This window comes from Acyrthosiphon pisum, chromosome A3, assembly GCF_005508785.2.
Source record: "Acyrthosiphon pisum isolate AL4f chromosome A3, pea_aphid_22Mar2018_4r6ur, whole genome shotgun sequence".
NCBI lineage: Eukaryota > Metazoa > Arthropoda > Insecta > Hemiptera > Aphididae > Acyrthosiphon > Acyrthosiphon pisum.
Window position 1 is genome coordinate 16,414,623 of NC_042496.1, and position 13,864 is coordinate 16,428,486.

Consider the following 13,864-nt stretch of genomic DNA (forward strand, 5'->3'; position numbering starts at 1 on the left):
ATATTATGGACTACGAAATCGAACTACAATAAGGAGCCTATTATTTGTCCAACATAAAATTGCGGCAAGTGCCGACAATCACGGGTTATCGAACGGTATGGGTGGTTCCGTTTTTGAACTCTAGTATACGACGTACGGTGGGAAAACATTTTTCGGTTTAAATCGTCCTCGGAGAACACTCTCCGGGTTCAGGATCTAACCTGCACCAACCACGGTACAAGTGGAGATTGGTATCCTTTATCTACTTTTTTCTGCCGGAGCCGGTCGTGCATGAAATCGTTTTCATTGGTCGAATAACGATCTTGATACAAATGCGTGCTTCACACATACACACACACACACACACACACTCACGTATACGATATATACAATAATATATATTATATATATATATATATATATGTATACATGCATTTACATAAAACCTTCGGCCATTTTATGTGAGCGTGTATGCATATAATAATAATATACGTATTCAGTATTGTAATATAATATAATAATAATAATATACACTATATAGTATGGTGCTCGCGAGTCATATTTACCTGGAACGCAAATCAACGCAAATCGAGGAACCTGTAGAGTACTATGCCTTATATATATATAATTTATAATAATACGTAAGTTGACATTATTGATTTTGACTCAACAGTTTGACACTGATAAACGGCCACCGCCTCCGCCACCCGCCCAGAGTATTATTAATAATACAATATAGTGTATAAGCGATCCCTCAAGGACATCCTGTGATCTAACCGATTGCCGTTCAATGTATATTATTAATTCGCACAAGTTATTATTTCAAAAAAATTTTCCCATGGTAACTAAAAAAAAAAAAAGATATAACTCATCAAACTATCGTTTGTGTATTAAATGCATACATAATATTATAAATAATACAAAATATAATAATATAATAATAACGTTGGCCCCGCTGCAGCAATATCAACCATTACTAATAGCTACCTTGGCAGACCAATTTCTAGTCGCCTCCAAGACCGGATTAGGTAATTTTCAATGCAGTTTTGATGTGTTCGTGTCTAATACAACAGCATATTAGTCTCGTATCCTCTTTCGATGGATACACGATATTATGTCGTCTAGTCACCTAGTCATTCTATATGGGGTTTCATGCGTTATTGTATTGAGGATAATATAATATAATGTATTTTAGTATACGTTGTACTTTTATTATATAAGTACCTACATATAATTTTATACTATCGAATAAAACCGAAACCGTTTATAGGTTCGGGAATAAAATATTATATCAAACAATAACAGTTGCTCATAACATACTTTAAGACTATATAGTTTTAGTCTCATTGAAATTATAAATTATCCAAATAATTGATAACGGAAACGCATATTTTATGCTCGTGGTGGTTTTTTTTTTCATCGAATAATTTTTCATTTAAAAGTTGGCAAAATAACACAAGCCTGTAGACGTACGCGTGTCAACAGCCGCACTATATTATATAAATAAACCGAGAAAATACAGCAATCGGGAGGCTATAAAACAGATAAATATTGTAAGTTTAAATTAAATTTTATTTTATCTGCTATGTCTATTTTAAAATATATTACTACATACTACAGTTTGATGAAACCACGACTCCTCTCCGGCTTTTTGCGTTCATTTAACAAACCGATGCTAAATTGATTATAAGTTATAACACTATAGTGGTGTATACACATAGGTACTGCCCTATACATTGTAAGCATATATCATTATTCGTTATAATATATATTATTATACTATTCCATAATAAGTACTCTAATGTATACTCGAACAATCGAGCTAATATATTATGTTTTATACGTGTTGTAAAATATATACTTTTATTGTGTTTTTGGATATAAAAAATATATCACATTAATCAAATTATTAAATTAATATATTATCAACATCATTGTTTCAAAAATAGTATTCATTTATTGAGAAATAATCATATAAATAAACATTCAACTTAAATAAAACCGTTTAAGTGTTCACTATAAATATCGTAGTATATATCCAGCACTAAAATGGCATATTTAATATTTTTCTATCCATTTTATATTGAGCCAATTTGGCTCAAATAAATTATTTGGAATTTAATTAAGTTTTATTTCGTTTTACCATAAAATGTTATAAAAATGAAGTTTTACTATTGTCAATGAATTATGAGGCCTACTTAAATTTACTCAAAATCGTAATATTATAATCACTCCGAGGTGTATTAAAATTAAAATTTGATCAAACTCTCTAGTATCTTAAGTTTTATTTATTTAAATAAATGCATATCAATAATATTACGCTGTTGGCAAATGATAGTTTTAATCCTGCAGCTATTGTCCCGTTTAAATAAAATGTAGGAATTATTCTCAAACAGTCTCATATATACTTGCATACCACTAAACACTGATTAACTCATTCATATTTGAATCATTAATTTTACGTGAACTTGGTAATTCATTACATTTAGTATAGGTTAAGATAAATTTATTATACTCGTTATTATATTATGTAACCGGGAGGTCAAACGTTAAAATTTAGTTACTAAACATTTACATTGTTAATTGTACGGTTTTATAATGTAATAACAATAATGGCAAATAAATAACTAAAAATATTGCGATTACAAATTACAATTAAGTAGGTACTTATTATAATGAAAGAACTAATCAAGTGCATTTTTCTCTGGCATTTGTCCGTCCATCGACAAGACAGATTCATAAACATAACTTATACATTTTAATTTGCATATATAATATTATAAGTATATTATATTTTATTTAGCTAGGTCAACGCTATATGCTGTATTATAATACCTGTCTGATTGCAGAGTTGACTTAGATAACAACGTTTAAGACATTTATATAAAGTCATAAGATCATAATTAAATGCATAGAAAGCGTGTAATTAACTGATATAATAGGTAGCTCAGATGTTGCAGAATAATTTGTTTTCCGTATAATTCCCAACCACGGTATGAGTAAAAGGTATAGACTAAATAGTACATAATATATTATTATAGTATAATAACGACGATCGAAAAGATACCCGGACCTGAGAAACCGAGTACGATAGGGGAAAAGAAATCGGTTAATAATAATAATCATTATTCGATCGATATTATATTATGTATCATTAAAATATAATAGGAGGGTACAATAGATGTACGTACAATGTATTGATACGAACGCATAAATAATATAATAGTGAATTAGTGAATACATAATATATAAATACTTTCAGTGTTCAGTATCACCGCGTGTTTGTACCCGTCGATGACATATTTTTTTCTAATCAATATTTTTGATGTGTGATCTTGGAAACTTATTAACGTATAAGAAAAGCAAAAGTAACAAAAGTAACCGTCATAATTAATACCTAGTATACTTTCTGGTTAACCTAAATACAAAATTTGAAATTATTAATTTATATTAGTGGGTAATGGGTATATAGGTATTCAATTAGTTAAGCAAGTATGAACGGTTTAATGTTTAGGCAGGAGGAGGCGTAGATCCAGGCGGGAGTGTACGTGGACAAACGCAGTAATAGAATGGTGTTAAGATGAGTGTAATATTAAGGCTGAGTCGAACAATACTTAAATAGTCATACAGCGTGTAACCATATAGTTTTTCTAGGTTTAAAAGTACGTAAGGAGTTGTACGAGTGGACGAAAATAGCGACGTCTATAATAACATCACACCCCGATGTGTTATAAAACGCGCCTAAGGTCATGTTGATTATTCTATCGACTCGATGACTACCACGTGGTGTAGCGCGCACACACACACATAAAATATATGTATTTGTACACAATTAAACGACAACGACGACAACGATAAAGATGCGTATGTGATTTACTACTTTACAATAAAAATGCATAAAATAACGGATTTTGAAAAAGAGTAAAAAGTAAAACTGTACCTATATACATATTGTGTGCTTGCGTACGGGTGTGTTTGTGCGATCTTTTGAAATGGTATGCCGTTGCGGGTTTCAAACAGGTCGCAATAAAGGTAATAAAAAATAAGAAAAACGAAAAAAAAAACGAAAAAACCGACCACAATAGTAGGTAATAGGTACCTATATAATAACATATTGTATATATATCCGACGCTAAAAAAACGCAAGCAGACGCTTACCCACTACGTATAGTATACCTGCCTGTTGCAGAAGCAGCAGTGGAATGTATTATATCATTATAGTGCAAAACCTTCCTCCTAGTCTTGTCACCATGTACAAACCTAATAATAATAATAACAACAACAACAATAATAATAATAATAATAATAACGATAATACAATAATATAATGCGTCTGCGTCCGTGGACCCATACGGGTCACGTTGGTGAATGACGTGTGGTGGCGCCCGACCGAACTTATCCGGACACCGATTATACACACACCCACACCCACACACACACACACACACACACACACACACACACACACCCACACCCACACACACACACACACACACACACGCACACACGCACACACACGCACACACCGTTCGTGTGAAAATACAGCGGCGGCAGTGGCGGCGACTATGGCAGTGGCGTCGGCTGCGGATGCGACGGCGGCTGCGACGGTACACGCACAGCGTCACCTACCATATACCTATTATAGCATATACCATATACCTATTATAGCGTACATAATAATGATTGCAGTGTATGAATGCGGCGCGTCGATGGCACGCTGAAAAACCGTATAATGTGTGTGTTGCAGCAGGGTCCGTATTCAATACCGTATTATGCGCCTACAACTATGTCTTATGTTATTATTGTACCCAAGACGCATAGTACCCATATAATATTATATGAGTTCACCATAATATATTACCTATGTGTGATATATTATTGTGTAGCTGTACATGACACGCTCGTCTTATCAGTTATCGTAGTTATAGGTATATGTGTCAGCTCAAACCTTAACATCAGGCGTTGTCTACGCCACGGCGGAGACTCGTTTGCGCACATATTAATATATTTTTTTAAATTTATCACAACTCGCTTGCACAAAAAATCGTGAACAGTGAAACGCAGGCTTGTAGAGCTGTGGGGGAGGGCTACTGTAGGTTTAAACACGTGTGTTTGTTAGTTTGGTATATGTTTTAATGGACACTCGTAGGGATTTGCCATGTCCGGGTAAGGGATGGCGGCACTTCTCTCCGGACACCGTGACTTGCCCGAAGAAATTATTTGTTTTAATATAATAAGAATAAATAATAATAACAATAGGAAACAATATTTTTTTTAAATTATAATAAGGTACGACTGTTTTTCATTTGTATTAGTAAGTAAGGGCCCCATCCTAAAAATGTTCACATGGGTCCCTTATTATCAAGTTGCGCCACAGAGTTTTGAGTGTAGATGGTGACCTCATAGGTGAGTCCCACATGACTACACGAGCCAGGACCGTATACTCTTAAACTTTAAACCATAACAATTATTTTCAATCGTGGTTTCCCTTCAGCTTTCATCTATCAGTAACGTTATAACCGCGATTACTGTGCCCGGCGCTTTTCAAGTGGGTACCTATCAGAGTCGTGTTGGATAATCTCAATCAAACGCGTACCAATAAATAATAAATATGTGTGGATTGGTATGGCGTGGTGGTTGCAATCAGTCACGAAATATGATCTGAGAGTAAGCACCGGCCGGTTCCACTAGTTCCCGGATGAGAGACCACTCGGGTTCTTAATGGCAAATCCTTGCCAAACATACACACACGTTTTCCACCATCAATAATGACCAATTCAAAAATTTCGTGAAACGCAGGTTATGATGCGCACAGTAGGTGCAGTCTATACGCGGTTAAATTTCTATGATTTCTATTGTGCGTAAATTGTGAGCAAACGAGTTGTGTCTTTGTGTGAAAATGGGTTTTAGAACAGGTAAATGTGCGCAAATGAGTTGTAGGTGTGTACATAATATGATTTAGGAACCCATTTCTCTGCACCCCTCTCCATTTTCAATGTGACACTCTGATAAGTTTGCAGTAAAAAAGTAAATACCACCAGAAATATACGTACCTATATACCATATATTAAACACACTATACTTACCTATTGTACCTATAGGTACAAGTACGACCAGAATATATGTTAATATTTTAATAATCACCTAGTACCTATAAAAATATTTGGTAATTTAAATACAATTTGTACATAATATCATAATAGACGTTAAAGAACAATTTACATGATTATAATAATTATTCATGTATTTATTTAATTTTATTTTAATAGACATTTAAACACCTTTATATAGGCTTGAAATGTTTTTACAAATTGAATTCAATATTATAGTCGTAAACTTAAAATATTATAAACGGTTGTTTTTACTCGGAATCTTAAAATATTTATAATTTATCATGTAGTATCACAGAACAATATTCTTATTTTTAATTCTTAATTCCTCGCACTTTGGAGAAATCTTCACTTTATAATATAGGAATACTGGACAAAATAAATGCCTCTGGCGCAGCAGTTCGCAACTTTGAAGATTTAATTTCATATAGAGTTTGAATACCTAGCTGGCTAACTGCCACCAATGCTCACGTTTCTTATAAATTGATCGATTACCTACTGTATATTATATATTTATATTATGTAAAAGTAATACTACTCCTACAACTTGCATATTGTTCATACCAAACGATATTTTTGATCCTGCAGTTAACATGTGTTAGAATAGTTGTGTACATTTTCCTCTGAAATATTATTCGACAATCATCGTTAATTATTTGCAATAATGCACGATAATATGATATTATTATTATGCGTTAAGATGCGGTAAGCTTAAGATCGATTTTTTCCCAATTTCAACGTAAATCACACTAATTCACAACAATTTAAAATATTTTTTACTTTAAAGTTTGCTACATCTCAATTGTTTTTTTTTCGTTAAGTGTAGTCAATAAAATGGAAAATGTTTGATAGTGAATTTAACATTGACTTGGTGAGAAGTGGAAATCTATTTTCAGAATTTTCAGGCACAACGCCTATTCTTAAACTGATCCGTAAGTTAGAAATAGAACTCGTCTAAATATATTTCTTGAATGTGATAGGCTAAAACCACCACAAACAACCACTTTAAATCTTTTTAATATTATATAATTTATAGATCGAAACAGCATCGACGTTTATTTCCTAGTAGGTACGTATTGTAATGCATACACACAAAAACTCACACTTGTGATCTCCAATCACAACGACGTAAATTATGTAAGAAATATAACACTAGAACTGTGACAACATATCGGCGTGGTCAAATATAAGAGTTGATTTAGGTGTGGCACTGGTTGAGTGCACCCGGTGAATTCTGCAGTAGCCTGCAAGAATCTAAAACGAAAAACATTATAATACTATATATGTGTATAGGTACCCACCCAGACCCAAGTATAACACATCATTGTCGTAATATAGTATTATATTTTTCGCGGGTCCAGTATACCGAACACAATACATATTACGTCTATAATATCATATAAGATAGGTATAGTAAAAGAGACGCTCGGGAGAAAATCTTTTTTTTTTCGGATAACATTTATATATAACACGGGAAACTGACGACCATATAGGAAGGAAGAAACACACACACACAAACGACACATTATCTCGGCGTGAAGGTCTCTCGTCGGTGCGGCGGCGGTGGCGGCGTCAGTGGCTACCTGTGCGATCTTCTTCTGAACACACACACACACACACACACACATATATACATAATATATAGTATTATTATTATTATTATTATTATATATACCTTGGAGCGCTGGCGACTGTCGAGTAATAAGTGAGCGAGTGAGAGAGAGAGAGAGAGAGAGAGAGAAAGAGAGCGAGTGAGACACGTGAAGAATGCAGTTTGTTGTAAATCACGAACGCGCGCGGGGGCTCCGCGCCGGCCCAATCCTGTTGGCGCCATCGGCGGGCCGCCGCCGGTCTACGTTTCTCCGGTGGTTCGGTCACAGCCGCCGCCGCCGCCGTACGCACAAACAGAGAGAGACGCACACGCGCTCGCCGATGACATTTTTTCGGAAATAACCGTCACGGACGCGATGCATAATAATATCGCCGTGGAATTTTTATTTTTCGATAGCTATCACATACGGCACAATTGATTTCGATATCATCGCGGCGTACAACAGGTAGGTTAGAGCTGCAATGCGCGTTGGTGGTCATCGTAAGGAGGTCGATGTACATTTTTTTGCTCTCGTTTTTCTCCTCAGATTTTCTTCCCCTCCTCTCCCTAAAAACGAGACGTCCGTCCGTCGTCTCGTCGGTAAACGCGTGTCGTCACTGTTTACGATGAAAGCATGTTACATACGATGACGATAGAGACATTATTGTTTCCGCAACGACGATCCCACGAAATTCCCCAGGCCACTGCCTACTGCACATTTATGAAACGCGATGACTTAATAAACCGCGGTCGGAGCTTGAATTGAGGGGGGACGCGGGAGTCGGATTCCCCTTTCTTTGTAGAAAATATTTATGCGTATCCCTTCCAATATTATATCAAAATCAAAAAGATATTTCAATTTTCAGATACGCACATATTTTTTACACTTTTTACGCATCCCCCTTGTACTTTTTTTCCGATTCGAGCATTGACTGCGGTCGAGTATAATTGACAATCAAAACTTTAAAATACGCTAATAGATAATTATAGTTAGATCATTCTAAGATTTTTAAATATTAGCAATTTTATTTATTTTTTATTATAATACTTTTCATGGTATCAACATGAACAAGAAGCCTTATACCTTCTATGGAAGGGAAGTCCCTAACAAGTACTGCTCTCCAAATTATTGAGTGACAATCATCAATGACATTTTCAATCCGTAGATGTTTACTATTTTTTAGTCCACTTTGGTAGACGTTTTTTCTCGTTTCTTTTTATAAAAGGGCCGAGTAAATATTTATGACGATATAGGTTTTGGCCACCTCAAATTGCTTTTTGATATAATAGGTATTCTGGCTACGGGTATAGTGTGATGGACAGTTAATACACGTGTGTTAGGTAAATATCATGCGGATGAGCCATGGGCGACGGAGGTCCGTCGAGTCTCTGGGATAAAAAAAAAAACCACTCTTTCGTTTATTTTTTTTTATCGGTCACGAACCGTCGTAATCGCGTATTGTTTCACGTACACAATTGAATTAATTACGTATAGACGATTTGAATATAAAATACGTTTGCCTATACTATACAAGTGCATATTTATGCATAATAATATCTCGTCGTCACACGCGATCGAAATAAAAAAAAAAAATAATAAACAAATAAATAAACGTTCGAAATCAAATAGCTAAGATGTAACATGTACCTTTATAATTATATGGCACATCAGTATTGTACAGGCATATGTTCCATCATACCGTGCACACACACACACACACACACACACACACATACACACATACATTGATGCAGATATAGTATAATATTAATGTATACGATCGGAGAAGTATAATATGTTTGTTTAAAAAATTTAAGTACATTTGTCTTGCGCAACAACGCCGTCAATAAAATTAATTTTTATGTCGTTCGACATTAACTTTTTTTTTTCTTCGAAGTCGGCACATATAAAAGCATAAAAACTATAATGCCGTGGTCGATATATAGTTGAAGAGGTTTATAATATTATTTTATGAACCTCTAAAGTAATAACAGCTTAAACGTTCGAGATTGAAAATTAGGATAACAAGTATTTTGAATGTTTACGGCGTTTAGGTAATATTGTTGTAATAGTGGTTTTCACATTAGTCGATTTTTAAATATATATTATAATAATTTACTCGTATACAACGATGATAATCGGATACGAAACACCGATTAGATTTACGCGTTTATCGTAAATATCTTCAAGACATATTATATTGTATTAAGAATCGTATAATATAATATATACAATGATATTAAAATGGATACCTATATAATATATCGATTGAGAAACGTACAAATAGGCTTATAAATGATAGTAATTATTTTATTTTAGAAAATGCGCGTAAAGGATTGGCTTGATTAAACTTCTTTTGGATTGATTGTACCTCGATATTCTAATTTCATACGAGATAATCTTTTGCTCAAAAAAATACTTTAAACATCGTTATCAAATACATGGATTTCCGAATGCTATGCCATTATTTAAGATTTTAAGCACTACAAAAATTCATTTTTCTGTCGACCGTGCACTAAAGCGTTGTAGCTGTAAGTTATAGACTGATTCGCAAACCTCCCTTATTTTCCTGCATATGATTCCCGCCACTAATTCGTCTAGTAAAATCGTCAAGCTACCAGCTTTACATTACTCAAAAACCATAAACTTAACTTTCTCCGATTCTCGTTTTGCGAGTATTTAAGCAAATTAAATTGCAATGAACCGTATCTCATACGTATATATACTAGTTCCATAAACAAATTGTCTACAGTCTACAGTCTACAGTCTACTCCCTCTCATTTACAAAATAAATACATTTACGAAATAAATCCTTCCACAGATAATCCTTCTTCTGCCGTTCAACGCCGGTTATTGTGTAACATCTCATAATTCATTTTTTTCATCATAAAACACTGAAGACTCATCCTCGATTCCTCGATTACAACTTTCTATTTTATGATATTATAAGGGTTGGAATTTAATGAAATTGTTTTTATACTTTATATAAGTTAAGTTCGATGAAAAATATATTCATTTCACATTAATTAATATACTAATGCAAGGGGTTATTGATTATTATTATAGTTATAATGTATACGGTATACCTATATACTGTTATTTTATTAATTTTGTCTTTTTATATAAGATTGCCCACTTTCGAATTATTTTGGACTTATTACAGTCTAACTAAAATGCAAATATTCAAATTTTTAGAACATAATAGAAACATAATGCTAATTCAAAAGTTTTTAGTAAATGATTTCACAGATTGAAATCAATAAATTGCTAAAATATATCAATACACTTTTTTTTAAGAAATGCAAGGCGACCAATTAAGTGTCTTATTATTAGGAAAAATTTTAACTTTTTGAAAATATTTTTAATTTGATGTCATTGCAATACAAAATTTGAACACATTTTTTTTTACAATTTTTATTGCTAAAGTTTTTAAGTTTTTATTTTTTTGAGTGAAAACATTCATTTTTAATTTTATACTCTGAAGCAGAGCATTTTTTAAACAATATTTTGATATAATTTGAATTTCGAACTAGTATTTTAGTTAAAAATATTTAAAGTAAATCTACACTGCAGGAGTACTCCAAAACATTTTGACACGATATAACTATGTTTAAGATGTTTTAAAGGTTTGCCGGGAATTATGAGGACTGCATGATTTATATAATCGCATTTATAAAAAACTGGGAAACACACTTTACTGTTTAGTAAAAGCTTTAACTTTTAACTATTTCACTGTTGAAAGTTAAACTGCTCATTGAAACTATTGAGTATTCACTGTAATGTATTATGGATATGTTAAATTTAAATTTATGATAAATCGTTATAATAATTAATATTATATACGTAGGATTTAAAACCATTACATTCAGCTCAGAATCTAAAAGATATATCATATATATTATATATTATTCAAAATACATATAATATTTAAGTCAACATTTTTTATTTGAAAAACAAATAAAAAATTCCAAATAAAATATAGTTATTCCACGAAACAAATGTCATATTATTACAATGTAACACTTTATTATTATTGTTTGGTAATATTGCTGTAGGTATATGAAATGAAGTGGCGAAACAACGAGCCGTGCCGGACAACTTAACTGGTGACGATATCGTGCACTATCCTGTCTTATTATATATGCGCACAGTTAAAGTTTTTTTTTTAAGTTAAGGCTTCGAAAATTGAGGTCATTATAGTTGTTACTGTCTGGAAGCGTATAGTTGGTTTGAACACGTGTATGTGTGGTAAGGACCTGTCTCTAAAACCCGGGTGGTCGGTCACCCATCCGGGAACTAGTGACACCGGCCTGTGCTGGCACTCAGAACACGTCTGTGACTGAAGCCAAACACCAGGCCACTGTTAAAGTAGGTATACTAAAAAAAATATGGTGACGACCCTCGTCGCAGCAAATCGGTCCGTGTTGACGAACAGAATTTGCATATTATTTGAGGTTGAATTATATTATGGGTTTCAGAGAAAAATCGCCCCGTCAGAAACGATCAAACCTACCACCGTCAATTATTAATATGTTCACACATCGTCGGCGGGGGACAGCGTTGGTGACGACCGCGACGGCGACGATCGGCGTACGATAAATTGTATTATATTATTATTATACGTGTTTAAACGCAATATTATTGTTATTATTAAAGACATATCTGTCCGCAACGAAGCGTGTGGTGTATAGTGCGAATAATCAACGGAAACGATTATTTTAATATTATAATATAATATTATTACAATATCATCGGTTAAAATCATTCACGCAAACCGCCGCACCGTGGATGCTGCCATACTCAGAGGCGTAACTGGATACAAATCTAGGGGGGGGGGGCAATATAATTTATTCACCATAATCAAAACCCTGACTTAAGTCTTAAAACTAATTTTATGGTTTAGTAACAAATTGTAGGTAGTAAGTACTGGGTACCCATAATAGTATAGTATTAAGTATACTTACATAAGAGATCGTTAATAAAAAAGGTGCTATAAGTAATGTCAAAAGTAAGTACTTAGTATAAAATATATTATTTACGCACATTTTATGTTTGGAGGATAATAAATTATAACCAAAAATAATTTTATTACTTTATTAAACCAAATTTAAAAAATAAATGATAACTAATCAATCTTTTATCTTAAAATAATAAAAATACCTATTCTATTGTTATTATTTTAATATTAGTTTTCTATTACCTTCTACTCCATTTGAAAAATATTCATTAATTATGTTTTCAAAATCAATTAGCACTAATCGTTAAATTTTGTAATGATGCCAATCCGCCCGAATGCTCTTGTCCCATGCTGATTTTTATATAACTTTTTAAACATTTTAAACAGGAAAATGTTCTTTCACATGTAGCAGTATTTGTAGGTATACGTATACTCAAAAATATTTTTACTATTTTTATTATTTTTGTATAGTTAAAAAATCCTATTTGTATATCATCACAATATAACAAATATGCTATTTTATTATTGATGATAAACTGATCATATTTGAGCATCCGATTAAACATGGTAAGCCCAATAGTGTCTTCATCAAAGTCTAAGTTATATGTTTCACATACTAATTTGATTGAATTATTTTCATGTCTTAACTTGAACGGGTACTTCCCATTCCTGTTGTCATAACCACGATTTCAAGATAATAATAATATATAATATTATACCTTGTTCAGTGTTTATTCTTCATGAAATAATATTATTGCGACTGGTCACTAACGATATGTCAACATAATATTATTCAACAAAGAAACCTAAAATAAATGTAAACTTTTATAAAGTAGTTTTGAAGGAATAAAATATTTTATTATTATAATAATATGTTAAATGTATAGCATACTTTCTTAACTTAAGAAGATTCAAAGATTTGTATAGTTGGATTATCTGGGGGAGACAAGTGTCCCCTTGACCCCCCCCCCAGATTACGGCTAATGAATATACTACAGTAAATAGTGCATATTTGGGATTTTAAACAGTGACACGTCTGTCCTAAAAATCAACCGTGGCCATAATCTAAGACCACCATCCCGCCCATATCGAAAGTTATCAGATAGAAGTCGGCACTCGATTGTGAGATGTATGACTAAACTGTTTTAAATAGTTTTATCGAAGCTCGAGGGACAAGTTCTACATAATATAGTTTATAGGGTAGGTATAATTATTTTGTTTTATTT